Source organism: Molothrus ater, chromosome 1 (genome assembly GCF_012460135.2).
Source record: "Molothrus ater isolate BHLD 08-10-18 breed brown headed cowbird chromosome 1, BPBGC_Mater_1.1, whole genome shotgun sequence".
Taxonomy (NCBI): Eukaryota; Metazoa; Chordata; class Aves; order Passeriformes; family Icteridae; genus Molothrus; species Molothrus ater.
This window is the reverse complement of record NC_050478.2, coordinates 43,113,345-43,130,294: the sequence shown is the minus strand read 5'-3', so window position 1 is coordinate 43,130,294 and position 16,950 is coordinate 43,113,345. Positions and strand designations below refer to the sequence as shown.

At 42.0% G+C, this 16,950-nt stretch overlaps 1 long non-coding RNA gene across 1 annotated transcript; it reads left to right on the top strand.

Moving 5' to 3' along the window:
* Positions 1 to 1,430: 1,430 nt before the first annotated feature.
* LOC129046871 (uncharacterized) lies at positions 1,431 to 15,451 on the top strand. Its single transcript, XR_008508689.1, has 2 exons — positions 1,431 to 14,575; positions 15,040 to 15,451. It is a non-coding gene; the product is annotated as an uncharacterized LOC129046871 (long non-coding RNA).
* The last annotated feature ends 1,499 nt before the right edge of the window (positions 15,452 to 16,950 follow it).

Here is a 16,950-nt window from a genome sequence, read left to right as displayed (position 1 = left end):
AGCATTCACCTGCACAGCAACAAATACAAGGGAGTAAAAGCATCAGTGATTGTTGAGGATCATGACACGCTCACGTCGAAGCCTCTGCACCCAGCCCAGCCCTGCCTGCCCATGAGCTCTGTGGCACAGCACAGGCAACTGCACCCTGCCCAACAGAAATGATCGCTCAGTGCCATTTTCGCGTGATGAGAGCGCAGGAATGTACACTGTGTACTACAACACCTACCCTCCACTCAGGCTCCACCATCAGGCACGTTAGGGGTGTTTATCCCCAAGATTTACAAGGGCAATAAGCATTGCTAGTACTTGCCACTACAGCTGTCAGACTGGCTTGACATTATTTCCCAAGGGAAATCTGTTTCTGCATCTGCTACTGTTGGTTCAGTTTACAACAGGCTTTCAGCTAAAGGGCTGTTGCTGTGGATCCCTGGCCTCACAAAAAGGCAGAAGGACAAAAGTATTGCTGCAAAAAATCAGAAAACCTGCAACATTTTGTGCAGCCTTTGAGTTCCTTTAAGTAGAAAAGCCAGAGTATTTCAGTCCAAAACACTCCACTGCTGAAGTTATTACTGGGAGCAGTCCAAAAATGGAGAACATGGATAGATTGTAACTTTTTTTTGCCTCTCATGCTGAGTAGTTGCAGTATGTCAATAATTAGAAAATAGTTTTGTGAGCCAATATTGTCTCTTTTTTAGCAGGTACACTTCCAGACAGTACTGTTTCCCCCCTGTTATTTATCATTTGAAAATATCTGCCAGACAATCTCTCAAAGTCCTTTCTGAGATGACACTTACTGGTATTAATTTTGCAAGTATAAGAAACAGAGGCAGATCTAGCATTGGTTCTGATTCCTGATAAAGTGGAAGCATCTTTTAGTACTGGGTGTGCCACAGATTATGAAAAGGGAATTCTGAATTTATATTTTCCAATGTTCTCTGTAAGATGTGTTCTTGTAGGCTTTCCATGCAGCATTCTTCTTTTTAATAAAGAAAAAAATACAGACTACAAGGGGCAGCAGGACAGATGAAATAAATGTGCCTGATCTTATAAGTGAATATTAGTGGACATCTTTGACAGGGCTCATTGAACCCTAGTTATAAGAATCTGAATAGAAAGCCTCATTTGCTCCTGGTCATTTGCTCATTGTAAATGACCATTTGCAATGTGGTCATTTGCTTCTTTTCTTGAGAGACAAAAGTGCATTGAGGATGGAAAATAAAAAAGAATTCAGTTATTGTCATGATTATTGTTGCCAGATTATAAGAAATCTGCCACTTCTCCCGTATGTGCACATGTACATGTCTCTTTTTATGTTCACTGCCTGTCCACAGCTTGTCTCACACATGCATCTCGTTATGTCTCATTATCACATTTCATTCCCATGCTCTTTACAGTGCAAAACAAGGTGTGTACTTGGTTATGAAAATGCTAGAGGGGGTTGAGGGCAGTTTTGCATGGGAGATGCTGTATTTCCATGTCAATCACTGCTCCTTCTCTTTCCTAGCCTTTGCAGATGAATCCTGGATGAGCCTCAGCTGGGGCACTGGGGAAGCTGAGATTCAGAGAGCAGGTTCTCAGCCCAGGTCCCTCACACACTGCTATCAAACTTGCACTGAGGGGCCTGAAGGTCTCCTCCTACCATGCTGAACACCGAGTTTGGAGCTCAGCATAACTGATGGGTTGCTGGGGGAAGATGGTCCTTCCCAGTTGAACTCTTTCACTCTAGGCCCACACATAATCCTTTTATTTTACTTTTTTTTTCCAGAGGGAAGGCTGTTGCCTATTAACCAGCCCAGCTAGTCTAGTAAAAGGGGAGTAGGGGAGGGAGAGCACAGGCTTTTGCTGCAGCATCATGCTATCCACTGGTGCTATGCCATTCCTCCCTGTCATCCAGGCTCCTGCTGCAGTTTGTCCCCTGTGAACGTGAGTACTGATGAACCTTCTGCTGCTGCTGATCTGCTTCCCCTTTCTCTTGTGATGTGAGCTGTGTGTTTTGACCTGTGTTCAGCAGGGGATGCCATTACACATCAGGACCCGAAGTCTCTTGGAGGAAGCTTTCTTCTCTTGGAGGCAGCAGGGCATGCAGAGGGACCATAGTGGGAAAGGATGTGGCAACTTCCCTAAGGGAGGGGAGTAGGAATGGTTGGAGACAGAAGTGCAAAACAAAACCCATTCAAGTGGAATAGCAAAGGCTGCTGAGCAACGGTGGCTGCTGTGACCTGAGCTGTGGGCATCGTGCTCAGCTGCATGAGCTGCACTCCCCAGAAAAAAAGTGATGATCCCTGGACATGAGTGCTGAAGTCACCTGCGTGCTCAGAAGGCACAGCTACATCCTGGGGCAGCTGTAGATTCATCCGCTGTTGGTAGAGACTCTTACGGAGAGATGGGACAGGAGAATGGTTGTGGAGACGTGGAAGAGAATGCCTGCAGTAATAGAGGAGTAGCAGCAGCAGGCAGGTTGGTGGGAGAGAAGGTGTTGCATTTGCTGGGATATGGATATAAAACGCACAGCTGCCAAATCAAACCGTTCCCCTTGTTTATTTCCTTTTTTTTCTTTTCTTTTTTTTTTTTCAATTTTTATTTTACGAATTACCAGTGACTTAAAGACAAAGAAAGAGAAAAGTATTCCCTCCTTTATATTCCAGAGCGTCCCCCTTCTCCCTGCTGTTTGGCAGCGCGCCCATCTCCAGCAGGCACTTTCAGATGCAGATTTTCCCTGAATAGGTGTGGCGGGGCTCTTTGTCCTCATGTCCCCACCTTCATTAGCGGCCCTGCTGCTCTTGGGGGCCTGTCTCAGCTATCAGAGGCACCAGGGCCGGGCGAGGAGCAGAGCAGAAAAGGCTCCCTTCACACTGATTCATTACCATTCAAATGGAGCAACACCCCAGCTATGCAGAGGGCGGTATCTTTCTAAAACATGCGTAAATAGCACACAAAACAATGATTACACTGCGCTTGTGCTCCAGTTAAAATTCACCCTGGGTAGGCTGGATAAGGCATATCCATATAGGATAACAAGGATTCGCTCTGGATCTGCAAATGGCTCATAGATGTCTCTTGAGATAGGGGCACTGCCTGGGGCATGGGGGACCTGTCTGGGTAGGAACCTCTCAGCAGGGCAGCAAGCCGTGACAAGAAGACAGATGAGGAGAGGAGATGATCCCCGGTGTCTGCCGCCCTGGTTCAGGCTAAATGTTGAAAGATGAGACATCTGTGTATGAGACATCTGTGTGCGTGTGGTTCAGAGGCCAGTCATCCCACATAAATGGTGTTTGGAGGTTTGTGTCAAGCAAGAAAAGTCTCAATTATCAAAATTTGCTTTAAGGTAGGAGAGGGAAATGCTGGGTAACTCGTGTGTTCAAGAACTGAAAACCAAGCCTGGTTTTAAAGTGCTTTTGGTGAAATATAATCTGACCTCGTGCTTAGTGAAAATAGTATATAAGGAACACTGTGAAAAGTCTCTTTTATATGAATATATTAATTCTGTAGCTTTATTGATATGTGAATGGTAACACCATATAGAAAAAAAGTATTGCCTGGTGAGAACACACTCCTGGGTGAACATGAGATGGAATGTCACATGTTCAAGACAAGGAATTGTAAGGAAGAAAAAGATTGATTTCCTCAGGCCATTTGGGATATGTTCCCTCTCTGCTGGAAGTTACACACTTCTCCATCAAGGCTGCTAATCTCTACATTTCCTGAATCTGCTTAAACTTACACTTCTGAAGTTGTAAATATCAGGGTCACGTTTGGGAGGAAATAAAAAGTGAAAACAGACTGACAGCAAAGAGAGGTCAGACCACAAATGGGGTTAATTAAAGAGCTGTCCATAGTCCAGAAACTGGGGAGCTCCTTGCCTGGGCTGTTTAAATCCAGCATTTCTGGACAGGGGCTTTCAGGAGGAAGAAGATATTGAGGCAGAGCCTGTGACCCTCCAACTGCCCTTACAGGTTTGCAGAAAACAGATCAGAGTGGGAAGAGCCACATGTGCCTTTGGGGTCAAACCCCTCATACAGCTAAAGGACCATCACAGCCAGATGTTGATTAGTTTGTATTGCCAAGAGAAATGGTGTCAGTCTTTCTGTGGACATCTTGTCAGTACTGAGGGCACAACCACTCCAGAGGGTGTTTGGACACTGGGACAGACTCCCCAGGGCAGTGGTCATGTCCCCAGGCCTGCCAGAGATCAAGAAGTGTTTGGACAATGCTCTCAGGGACATGGTGTGATTGCTAGGGTGTCCTGTGTGGGGACAGGAGTTGGACTTGATGATCCTTGTGGGTCCCTTTCAACTCTACATATGCTGTGATTCTGTGACCACTCAGGATTCACTCAGGGCCCTAGCTGGATGCTATGTCCAAATGTGACAACAAATACACACCAGCTCATCCAAGTGTTTCCTTTGCACTGCACTAGGCTGGGTTAGAACCCTAAATCCCTCTGCTGTCAACAGTCACAGTGGCAACACAGGGAGCGCCACTTTGCAAGAAAACCATTTAAAATGAGGGTTTTCCAGTCATGGCCTGAGATTCATTGGAAACAAATGACAGAACAGCTTGGGTTAGTATAAGGCTGAGAGCTGTGGGATACACCCACAGCAGCTCTGACACCAAACACAAATAATAACCAAAGTGCTTGTGCAGTTCTTCCACCTCTGTTTTCCTGCCCTCCTCTTCTAGAAGGCACTAGGATGGAGATGGGTGATGGCATGAGAATGCAGCCCTGCAGTGTGACTGCACAGGCTCTGGCTGGGTCTGCTGCTCACTTGAATTAGACCCAGAGTGCAGACAGATCCTGAGGGGCTAGAGCTGAACAATGTGGCCTGGGAAAAACTGGTTCATCAATTCCAGCGCTTCTCTTGCCACTATCAAAAGATTTTCTGGAAGCATTTTATAATGTCTACCTACACCAACAGCCACACAGCATGCTGGATTTGTAACCATAAAATCACACCTGCCAAAATAATATATTTTTGCCCTCTAAAGACCTGAACAGGTAGGTAATAAGCACTTTTTTAGCAAGTACTCTGAAAGGCCTTCAAAAGCACAGTCTGCTGTGGAGAAGAAGAGGAACAAATCACCCTTTCCATAACCTCTTTGATTTATGGAGAGGAAAAAAACCCTTAAAATCCACCATGTTTCTTTGAAAACCAGCATAAGGCAATACTGTCTACAGAAATCTGCTTTATGTCCTTTCAGGTTCTCACTTTTCAGGCATATTTGCTGGTATGTGAAACACATATAAGCCTCTCAGTAACAGCTATGCTTTCAGATCTTTATTAACCAACAGAACTGGGAGACTGGCATATCCCCAGTCTGGAAGAGGAGGATAGGGAAAAGATCTTCTGAGCTCTGTGAAAAACTAAATTTGGAATCTAATTCAGGATTTCTTGCAAATATTGATCAATTGACCTGCAGCTTGGATGTGAGCCATGGCTGTAGTCTCATTAGAGATTCCAGATTAATCATATGGCTGTCAAAGAGGCATCTTAGTGAGATTTTTCTGCGAAGACTATTGATGTAATTCCAGTTATGTTTAATTCTGGTAAATACAAGGACAGGTTTTTTAGCATGTGTGTTACAGAAAGAGGTGAAGAAGTATGTCAGGCTAGTTTAACCACAATTTCAGCACCGGTCTGGTTAAATCTGTTTCTAAATCAATCTAGCTCTGCTACTTCTGTGACCAAACCACACACAGAAAGGCCTTAAAAACTGAAGTGATAAACCACCAAGGAACTGCAGTTTTTCATGAAAACAACAGGGATGATAATTAAACTTCCACCAGTGGTCTGAATTGGCAGTCAGCTCAGTTAGAGAACTAATAAAGAGACAGACCAAATTCTTTACTGCCTGCCTGTGGGACAGATCAGCCTTGACAATGTTTCACCCTGCCTCTCTAAAATGGGGTGAAAGACTGTTCAGGCAGCAGGCAAAGCTGTTTCCACTTGGCATCCTCCTCCTTTCTCATGAGTTTTCACCTGCTGTTTATTAAGGAGCTGTTCTATATAGACCTCCCCACCCCATTTGCCTCTGGACTCCCAGCTAATTCTGGTCTCATTACCTCTGTCTTGATGCCCACAAGACTTTTTAATAAGAATTAATTTCTTACCTGAGAAAGCCCTATTATGTACCATACAGCAATATTAGCAAAAAACATTAGGTTCTGTACCATTTGATTTCTGGGATTTTGTGATTAATTGTGCAGCACTGACAGTAAATACATTTGGTCTATGTCAGCAGCTGATCAGAAAAAAAATTATCTATTTTCTCCTAGTACAGGTCATATCTATAAATCACCAGGTGAATTCAAAAGTGGCTTCTCAGGCTGCTACAATCTCTACATGACAATATATTTCTCTGACTAATTTCTTCAGAGATATCCTGCTGTATACAAACTTACAAGGTATTTTTGCAGAAATATTTATTGCATGTTCTGTGCTCCATGGCTGTCCCTAGTGAGACATTAGTGACATGGGTTTTTTTGTGACTGGAATTTGCATAAATTGGATACCATGAGTTCCCTAAAAGTTCAGTGTTTCCAAAGCTCTTCTTACCATAAGGATATACTACAAAATGTATTGACCTTGTGGGCTTATTAACATGCTTTTACTTACTCTTTGAGCTTCTTGCAATCTGTAATGTGTTTTATCCTGACAAAATGATAAAGAGGTAGGGAGTAGAAAGGGAGGAATAGAATCAGCTAGAGACTAGACTGACTTATAAGTTGCCCAAATAATTAAGCCAAATAACTGAAAAACAAGGACAAGTTTTCTTCTGACCTACGCTGCTGCTCTTCAAGCATTGTACCCTCTTTCCCTTTGTTCCTTTTCTTCTGAGAAAATATACTGTCTTTCCAGTTTTCTTCCACTGGGAAGATATCCTTCATGTAAATAAGTTTTGATTTAACAATATATTTTAAATAATTTTTAGCATCCTTATCCTTTAGCTCATCCTTATTCGGTTTGACTTTTTCTCTTCCCTTTGCAAAATGCCCTTCATAGTAATGGAATTGCATTAACATTTCTCCTTCAGCCTCCACTGCAAATAGGGACCTGAACCAAAGCCCTGGTTTGAACACTATTAGTAGAGGCACATCAGTTCAGGAGGGTTACAGCTGTTGAAACCTGCTCTGTAATACTGTCAGACAGAGCAAACTATAAGATCATCAAACATGATTTTAAATGAAGTCTGAAGTCTAAAAGGATTCTGGAAAGAACCATTTTCAGATAAAGGCAAGGAGAATTACTCCAATTATAATGAAGGAGCTAAAAAAATGCTCCTGAGCTTCCTCAATTCTAGGGATTTTACTGTATTTTCTAAAGCATTCTTTTCCTCTGTTCTCCCTGTCTAACACACCACACTGCATAAGTGTCACTGTGCATTTACATTTTTCTTTGTTACTGAGGACAGCCAGCTTGAATTAGAAGCTGTTCATGGCCAAATTCCAAAGAATTGGGATATTAACTTGTGTGTGGCAATGGATTAAAGCAGGGCTGTCCCAGCCCTTCTCCCAGCCTCGCAGGGGAGGGTGTTGATGGGTCACACAGCTGCTCCTGAGCTGCCACTGCTCCTGACTGACATATTTTTTGCTTTCCTCTAACATGTCAAGCTGTCTGTATCCTTCTGTCAGCTCCAGGCAAGGATGGCAGCCTCTGAGATAAGGGCAGCATGATGAGGCAAGGTTGGTACTCGTGTCATCCACCCCAGCTTGATCTGCTGCTGCATGGTCTGCACACTGCCAAAACTCTGTCATTCCTGTCTTCTGGGCAGCTACTGCTTGTAAAACCAACCTATTACTTTACAAAAGTTGTTATTTCACCCCAGACTGGGGACTTGTGGAAGTCCTGAGTCACTGGGAGGCCCCATGGAGGCTCTGTGACCTGGGCTCTGGGTGTAGCCCCACCCAAGTCACCCTGTTTGTGTGAACAGGAGCATTCCCTTCACTGAACCCCACTCCTAAACAGAAGGCAGAGGACCAAGTAGGGAATTTAATGTTAAACTAAGTTATTACCATTCAACCTAACTCTCTGCCTCCCCCCAAATATTTGAAATTCAAACAGATCGTGCTCTGCACAAAGCAAGCCAGTGCTCTCAGCTGGGAATGGATCTGTTATTGCCTAGTACCACACTGAAAAAACATTGATTTCCACACACTCTGAATGTTCCTAAAGGCTTAGGAACTCATGTCAGCTGACTGTGTTCGTACTGGATGCTCAATCACTGCACCAAATATGCTCTGCAAACTAGTCACCTTTAAAGTGATAGTGGCACCTTCTTGAATGAATTCCTGCCACCAGATTTCATGGGTTTCCTTTGGGTTTTCTCGAGAGCAAAACGGGAAAGGATGAATATGAACATGACATGATGACAGCAATGTTGAAGCAACTTAATTCAAGGTTATTAATATACATTTGACATTTTTTCCCATGTTTTAAAATTTCCTCAGGGACATTTACTGCATTCTTTTCTTGGCATTTCTTTCAGTCTTTCATTCTCATTCCCTTTTTTCTTTCCTCTTTCCACTGTCCCCTTCCTCTCCTTTTCCTTTACCTCTTCCTGTTCCTGTTCTTTTTCCTTCTTTTTCTTTTCTACTCTAGTCTATTATACATTTTTGGCTTTACTATTCTATTACTTTTTATTTCAAGAAAATTCTAGACATGTGATACGGTTTTGCATGCTTTTGCTCCTAATAATAATTATGGGTCAATTTTCACACGCTATAAATTTGGATGGATAAATTTGGTGCAATTTTCCTGATATTGAGGGAATTTTAACTGACATTGGACTCTAACCTGACATTTTAATGATTGATTTGCATGGTCTCAGCTGCAAGACAATTTGTCTTAAGCCCCCATTAAATCAGAAAATGACTGTTTCTGACTGAATATGCCAATCATCCTAGCTTATCTAGTGAGAGATGCCACATGCTTTCTCCTGCTTTAGCCTTATTTTCTGACAGCTACTTACACTATTTACTGTCTAATTGGGTCTGCCAATCCTCCGTGCACATCCCAATCTGTCCAGCCCAGACACAAAAGTCTGAAAACATTTCTAAAATCTGCATACTGTTGTTGATTACAAGATACAGGGGCAAAAAGAAAATGCAGCCTAGATGTGACAACATGCTCTCTGTATCATTATTTCCCAGAAAAAATAAAAAATTGCAAAAACTGACAGAAGAAATTATGTCTGAGCACCTGGGCTGATTCTGATTATAAGGGGAGGAATGGTACTATGTACAGGACAAAAGCCACATTTTCTTCTGAGGCTTTCACACTGGCAAGGCAGTAAGGACTAAATCCTGCCAGTTGTTGCTTGCTGTGCTGTGAAGGAGGAGGAGGAGGAAAGAGCTTCTCCCCAGGCAGTACCAGGGGATGCAGCTTGCTGGTGTGCCTCAGTGTGTGTCTGAAGGAACAGGATGCTCTCACACACAGCAGCTCCTGGTAAGGCAGGCCCTGCTTTGCCTCCATGCAGAGAAACAAGAACTCCCCTGTGCTGGGTCCCACTGTGAAATCCTGCTCATCAACACCAGGATTCTCTCCATGAAGGAAACATCTGCCAACATCACAGCTGTGGCTTGCCAAACAGCACACCAGCATTTGGACTACAGTTTCTCTGTGGGGTTGGCAGAGCTCTGACATCCGCCAGGACCTGATCCAAAGCTCATGGGATTTAATGGGGAAAAAAAAGTCCATTGATCTTGGTGGCTTTGGATCTGTCCTCTTGCTCATCTCCTTTGATGATTTATACAACACTGACATGCATATTTCACCTCTGAAGCACACAGAACACATGGTTTTAATCTCACCATTTCCCTGGTGACAGGGATGGAGCTGTGTTGGCAGCTAAGACACTGAAAAACATTCATTATTCTGTATATTATTATTACTTTTTACTTCCTCATGAAAGGTAGAAATTACAATAAAAAATCACAGATATTTTGTTTTACAATCTTTACTTGCCCAAAAGACACAGTCAAATATTGTAAAGTGCAAATTTTTGTGTGTGCATAAAAATAATGAAAATGTTTTGTATTGAAGTGGGAGGTAAGAGAACATCAAGAACTAAAAGCCACTGAAAAATTAAAAAAAGCCCCTCTTCCCTAGAAATAGCTTAGAGAGGGAATCTTTCCAAAGTACCAGGAAATTCTCTTCTCAGGTTGGAAGGTGAGAACATTTCAATCTTGTGAAGACTTTGTTTATAACATCGAGATTACTGGGCCACTGGCAGCAGTTCTCTATCAGTTATGCTGATCTGGACCAAGTCCTACAGCAGCAGTGGCTAGAAAACAAACTTAAAGTAAGTCACAAGTCAAGATTCCTCCTGACCTCAAGAGCAGTTTTCCGGAGCAGCCAGGGCTTGCTATGTTCTCTGTCAGACCCAGTATCCCGTGCGTTTTCCCAAGGGATGCCCCCTCAGCACCCAAGTTCATGGAGACAGAGCAGTTCCTGCCCACAGAACAGACCCACAAACAGCCAGGCATTTTCATAAAGCAGGAGGGATGCTTTGCTGTATTTTTAGATTTTTCATTCCTAACCCAACACCTTTTCCCTTCTTTGTTTCCTCACTGGCTAGTGCAATTTTTTCAGCACTAGATGTCAGTGTGGACTTGCAATACCAGACTGCTCTGTAAGTTTTCTTTAACAACAGAGGAATAATTGCTACCCAGAATGAATCCAAGCCTCTCCAGCCTCATTATATGCTTTCTACAAAACAGGTCTTTTTTTGCTGTTTAACTCCACGTGGAAAGTGTAGAACTGCTTTCTGTCCTTGACTGGGATTAATACAGCTGTAAAAAGACCCTAATCTAAATTGTGATCATATCATGACTGAGTTAAAGAGCAGTTACCATGAGTCCAGAGGAAAAGCTTTGTTTAGAAAATAATACAGAAAAAGAAATGGTTCTGAATTATCTTGATAATTTGTGACCCTGCTAAGAAAGCATTGCACAGGTGGTCCATGGGGATGGTTAATCCTGCAACTAAGAATACTCATCTCAACAAGAACCTACTGACAAGACTGAGTCTTTGCTTTCCTACTGCCTAGAAAGATACTGCATCATCTGGAAGTGTTTTGCTACACCAGGCAGTTACAAGGACTGTTCTAACTTGCACTTGATTTACTATTTGCCTGGCATTTTCTGAATATTGAACTGAAACTATCTTGGGGCAGAACAACCAGCCAGGAAGTGTATGTTGGCTTTCTGAAGTGATGAAATGACTGGTTTCTACCACTCTTTGGAAAACATTTTGCTTCTTTAAGAAATTTAAGTCCCTCATTCCCTATGCTGTTATGGGAAGGCTGAGGAAGATGGATGAACCCTGACTCCCCTCATTCTGCAAGCAGCAATCTAGAACAAGACACAGCTCCTCTTGCTCCTGGAGAAGTACAAACTGGGGAAAGGCAAAGCAGAGAGAGGAGGAAGTGGGTTCACAATTCTGATTTCTCATCTCTTACGTTCATGGGATTTGGCTTCTGTGGAGTGGATGTGAGCCAACATGGCAGATGGAGCCTTTTACACCACCCTCCTGCTTTGTTTCCAGCAGGCGTGATGCGCAGGAGCTGGGGCAGAAAACGTTTCTGGCAGAGAGTGCCGAGCTCTCTGTCATCCTCCTGACCTGGTACTGCTGGAGCTGTGATCCAGGCCTTCAGAAAAATCCACTTACACGCCTTTGTTCTTCAGTAAGCATCAGCTAATGAAGTATTATCCTGATACATGCATTGGTGTGCCTAGCTTTTACTGGACTTTGTGGTTGTTGCTGTCCCTTTGACTCCTGCTGCACAAAGTCACTGTGACACATGTGACTGCCCACATGTGACAGCTGTGCTTAACATTCCTATGTGTTTTTGTTTCTCATTATTAGGCTTATCAGTAGCAGACTGCAACTAGGGGGCTGTAGAATATCAATTAATAATTCATATAAAATATTAGCAAATACTGTGCAAAAAATAAGGACAAAGGCATTTTGTCTTCTGGGCTCTGAGAAGTTAAGGCAATATTTGGTAGATAATAGATAACCTAAGAGAATACAGATTGTACTTGGCATATCTAATATCACATGTATTTACCACCTGCTCTCATTCCTACATTTTTTGCTGTTATTTTTCTCTAATACTGTTCTCCATATACTTACCTCTTTGTTTAGATGTCTGGCATTCAAAGAATTAGTATCAATAATGAAAGATACATCCTGTAAAAGAGCTTTGCCTGCAATCAGCTTCTGAAGACTGATTTACCTGTGTAATTCTCACTGTGTCATGACTTGAAGTGTCTTCCTTCTTATTAACCATCATGAACTGCTCTAGATAAAGCTCTCTGTTAAGCCAGCTGCCTCTTTAGGTGCAGAAGGATTTTGTGGTCCCACCCTGCATTGAAAAACAAATTAGTGTAATTCAGGGATATACCTCAAAAGACTGCCATTATTTCCCCCTGCCCAAGTAAAGGGAGTTTAAGGTGATCAATTCTCCTCCCCCAACTCCCAAATCCACACTCAGCTGGCATTGCTGGGTACTGACAGGAGATCTGAAAACAAGAGAGAGTAAACATGCTTACCATCGGTTAGTTTGTCCTCCACCCCCTCTCGGAAGTCACAGAAACAGAGAAATAAGCTGGATGGCACCCTTATATGTCAGCTTCTACCCCGGACCGGCATGCCTACAGATGTGTGCATCGTGCCTTGCCCACATAAACATGCACCCAGGTCACTTCATTGATGAAATGGTGCAGATTCCTCCGGTGTAGAAATGGGCATAGCCTAAGCAGCTATTTGTATTCTTTTGTTTCTTAAGCATGTAAAAATATGAGGGTTGGGGGTGGGGCTGTAACTGCATGAAAGATCAGGAAACTACACAGAGAGGTGATCAATGCTAAGCTGATAACAACAAAAACCCAACCAACAAGTAAAACTAATACAGTTTATGGCAGAACCAGTAACAGTACTGGCCTGATCACGTAGCAAAAAGGTAAATTCATTTGAATAGCATTTGGTATTGCCTCTGGTTACCTACATAGGTACTCAGTGGCTATGATAATACAACTATGAGTGTAGGACAGTATAGTAATTATTAGGGTGAATACCCTTTCCTATGAGAAATCTTGGACTGAAGTATATTTCCTAAAGTACTACTTTACAACATGTGGTAATGAAGTGCACAGCACAAATTGCCACTTTGTCAAGTATGTTATTTCCAAGTATTTCTTCCTGTACAAAATGGTCAATCAATAAGTCCAGTCAAAATGTCAGTTTATTTTCAAGATTATCTTTGTGAACATCAGTTTTCTCTACGGGCAACTCTAGAGTACAAAATACAGCATATTGTTTGCAGTGTGAAACTAGAAAAGCATAGAAACTTCAGAAAAGCATAAACTTCAAACAAAAGACAGAAGGCTTTAAACAGAATTTTTATAAAGCAAGGGTGAACCTCCTTACCCTTGTGAGCATCACCACACATTTACAAAACAATTTTAGAAATCAAACTTTGAGTTTGACAAGCAGCTTGGTTTTTTTATTCCATGAAGATTGATCTCAACATGTTGCAGAATTGTTTTTCACGTGTCAGTGCAAGCATGTGCCCAAATCTTCCTATGATTAACATCAATATGTGTAAAGAGTTATTTAATGCAAATAAAAATCTAAATCTGGATAATGGGGTCTCCTGCATCTATTAAAACACCAGACACCAGCTGGAGCATCACTGACACCAAAATCTATCTAAAGGGATTTCTAAATAGCTTTATGTATTGTTTGTAGTCACACTGAGAGGGATTACATGGGACCTATTTCCCTCAGTGCACAGATGTGAACATCAAACAGCCTCATCTGCTGGATGGCCTACTCTAGCTACAGATGTAAGGAATGTACATTTTACATGTCTTATTTCAGGAATATAAAACAGCTCTATTTTGCTTTCCCTATGAGCAACTGAACACATCAGAAGTCTCTATTTTCAGTTATCTGTGCAGAGCTATTTCTTTCAAACAGATGAAATACACAGTAATGTAAAAATTGCACTGACCTCTTTCAATCACAATGTGCAGTTCTAGCCTGGTACCTGCTCAGAAAATCGAGTTGGCTAAATCTTTTTAGAAGGTTTTAGAAGCCCACACTACTTAGTATAAAATTAAGCTGTATGTTATGAGGGTATGCCATTACTTTTCAAATCTTTCTCCTTTATAATAGAGTGTCTGATTGGTTCTGAGCAGAATGAAACTCTGGCTGGCTTTATTAGTTCAGGGTCAGATGCTTCTGTCAGTAATGAAACCTTGCTTAAATCCTTGTTTCAGTGTCCCTTTAAAAGCCATCAAAGAAGGGGGCAGGAGGGGAGAGGGGAAATTACCTGTCTGCATAGCTCACTGTCAAGCAAAATGCAGGCCCCTGTTCCATTTATCAGCACACATTTTCCAAAATGTGCAATATTATGAATTTACACCTAATTTTGTATGCTTAGGGCACACCTGTCACCTGGTATGTTCAAGGAAACTGGTCAAGAATCAAGTTCATTATTTTCATGTGCTGATAGACAAAGTGGTGCAACCAGAACTGAACAGGAGGTATGCAGCTTATAACAAAGAACAGTGAGTATATTTGCCTGTCTAAACCAGTTTTTTCCCACTATCCTGGACAAGGAACAAATAGTGGTTATTTGACTACGATTCCCTAGATATGTTTCTACAGGAACAAAAGCAGCATTCACCCATATGGACCTATAGACGTTAATTTTTATATAACTATCTGCTTTTCCACTGAGTTCTTGAAATCTGTAGAAATATGGCCAGCAGCAAGATATTCTACTTTCTCTCTGCAATGCTTGCTCTCATCACTAGTGACTTTCTTTTGTAATTTACAAAGTTTTTATGCAAGCTAGTTCTGGAGTGTAGTAATGAACAAATGGGTGTAGGTTACAGCACCAGATACTTGCCTCTACAAGACTAGACAGCTAATAGACATTTGTTAGAAATGTTAGCTTGAAAACCTAACTGTACTGTTGCTTATATAAAGTAAATTTTCATATTTAGACAAATTTCTTTCATTTTTTCAGAGAGACCAGGAAGAATTGAGTGGCGAAAACTGGCTCAAAGGCGTGGCACGCTTTTTTTCCTGAAGATGTAGGTGTTGAGAGATGTGCGATGTTTAGACTCACACTTGATAGTGAGAGAGCTGCAAATATGTCCTAGATGCAAAACAAAAACTGAAGCCTACCAAAAAAAAAAAAAAAAGAAAAGAAAAAAAGAAAATCACATTGCACTGGGAGCAATCATGCTCCCTGAGAAGGGAACACAGGCTGTCCTGTTGTTGTGATTTCTTTTCTGTGAAATATCCTATGCTGTTAAATGTTACTTTCTGACTGTAAGACTGAGTAACTGGGTGTCTTTTTTGGAGGTTTTTTTTCCACCACAGGCCTCATGATTTAATCCTAAATTGAATAAAATATTATTCACAGTCAAATACGATCTGTATTTAATACCTGCTCAATTCTTAAATCCACTGTAAAAAAAATACAGAAAGTGCTGTGATACTGTGTAGCAATGTGCTATTTTCAAAGTGCTGTTTATTCTAGCAGCTGAACAGCTCTACTAACACTCAGTAGTGGAAATTTTAAAAACTCCATAAAACTCTGAGCATGCTCCCTGTAACCCTGCTCCAATAGGGCTCAACATGCCACAGGCATTCTGTGAGCAGCAGAAATTATGAGTCATGTTTGCAACATCCTTTGCCCAAGCAGATTCCTGGAATCTAGCAGGATAGGAATTCCTACAGTAGCTTTCCTTTCTGTGGGAACATTAGAATCTCTGTCTTCTACATAACCACTTATTTTCTATGCTGTTAATGTCTCTGAGATTTGGCTGAAGCTGGACAAGGATTTAAAAAGTAACTAGTGGTGGCAAAGCAGACAGCATATCCACACCGATTTTCTTTCTGCAGGGAATTGAACTAGAAAGTGCTCATGATTGATCTGCTTTGGAGTATCTACCACTGCCAGCAGAGACTGCAGCTTATAATTCACAAGTGGGGATGACATAGCTTGGGACGGCAGATTATCGACCCCAGCTGTCTGCCCAACACCCAGCACACAAAAGACTCTTCATGATACAGCTGTGGAATCACTGCCTCCCACTGAAATGGGCAAACAGTTTACACCAGCATGCTCTAAATGGGGTTCAGAGTATTCACAGAGTGTCTCAGCTATCCAGAAAAGTGGTGTTAGAAGAATGAGTTAGGGCTTGTACCCTCCTGTGCCACCCCCAACCATGGCACCTCTTCTTGCAGACCCAGCTGTGAGCTGCAGCAATGCCAGAATGTGATGCCACAGGCAGTTGTAAGAGTCATGGCAAAAGGAGGTGGAACAGGAGGCCTTTCACATCTGAGAAGGAGCATCAAAGATGCCATGAGTGTAAATATAATGCTTCATAATGCTTTGTATTTTAATTAAGGTTTGGATCAGTATTATGGTATTAATTGTAACATAGATTGGATACTGTGCCACAGTAGGAAGACATAGGAAGGAATGTAGATGGAATCCCTACTGAGAGATTATAATGGAGAGTCCTGATGCACTGCTTCATGGTGACACAGTCTATTTTAGAGCAGACAAAAATCCATAAACCAGCAGTTTTCCTCAGATGACCGACTGTAGGAATCATGTTTATATAAATTCAATGTATGTGACATTCAGTATCAAACAAAGCACAAAACAGTTTTATGTCTCTGAATGATTTGTTATGATCAAACTGAGCCTGCTATCCACACAGGTATTATTCACTGGGATAAAATTTAGAGCTTAGTTAATCCTCGTGTAAAAAAAACCGTGACTTTGAGTGAGTGACTGAGGTATACTGGATTTTCCTGTATCACCTGTGAACCAAAGATGTCAGAGATTTTCGTCCTTCTAGTCCTGCTTCCCGATATGTCCATGTCTCCTGGTACATCCAGGTTCTCGGAGGACACAGAC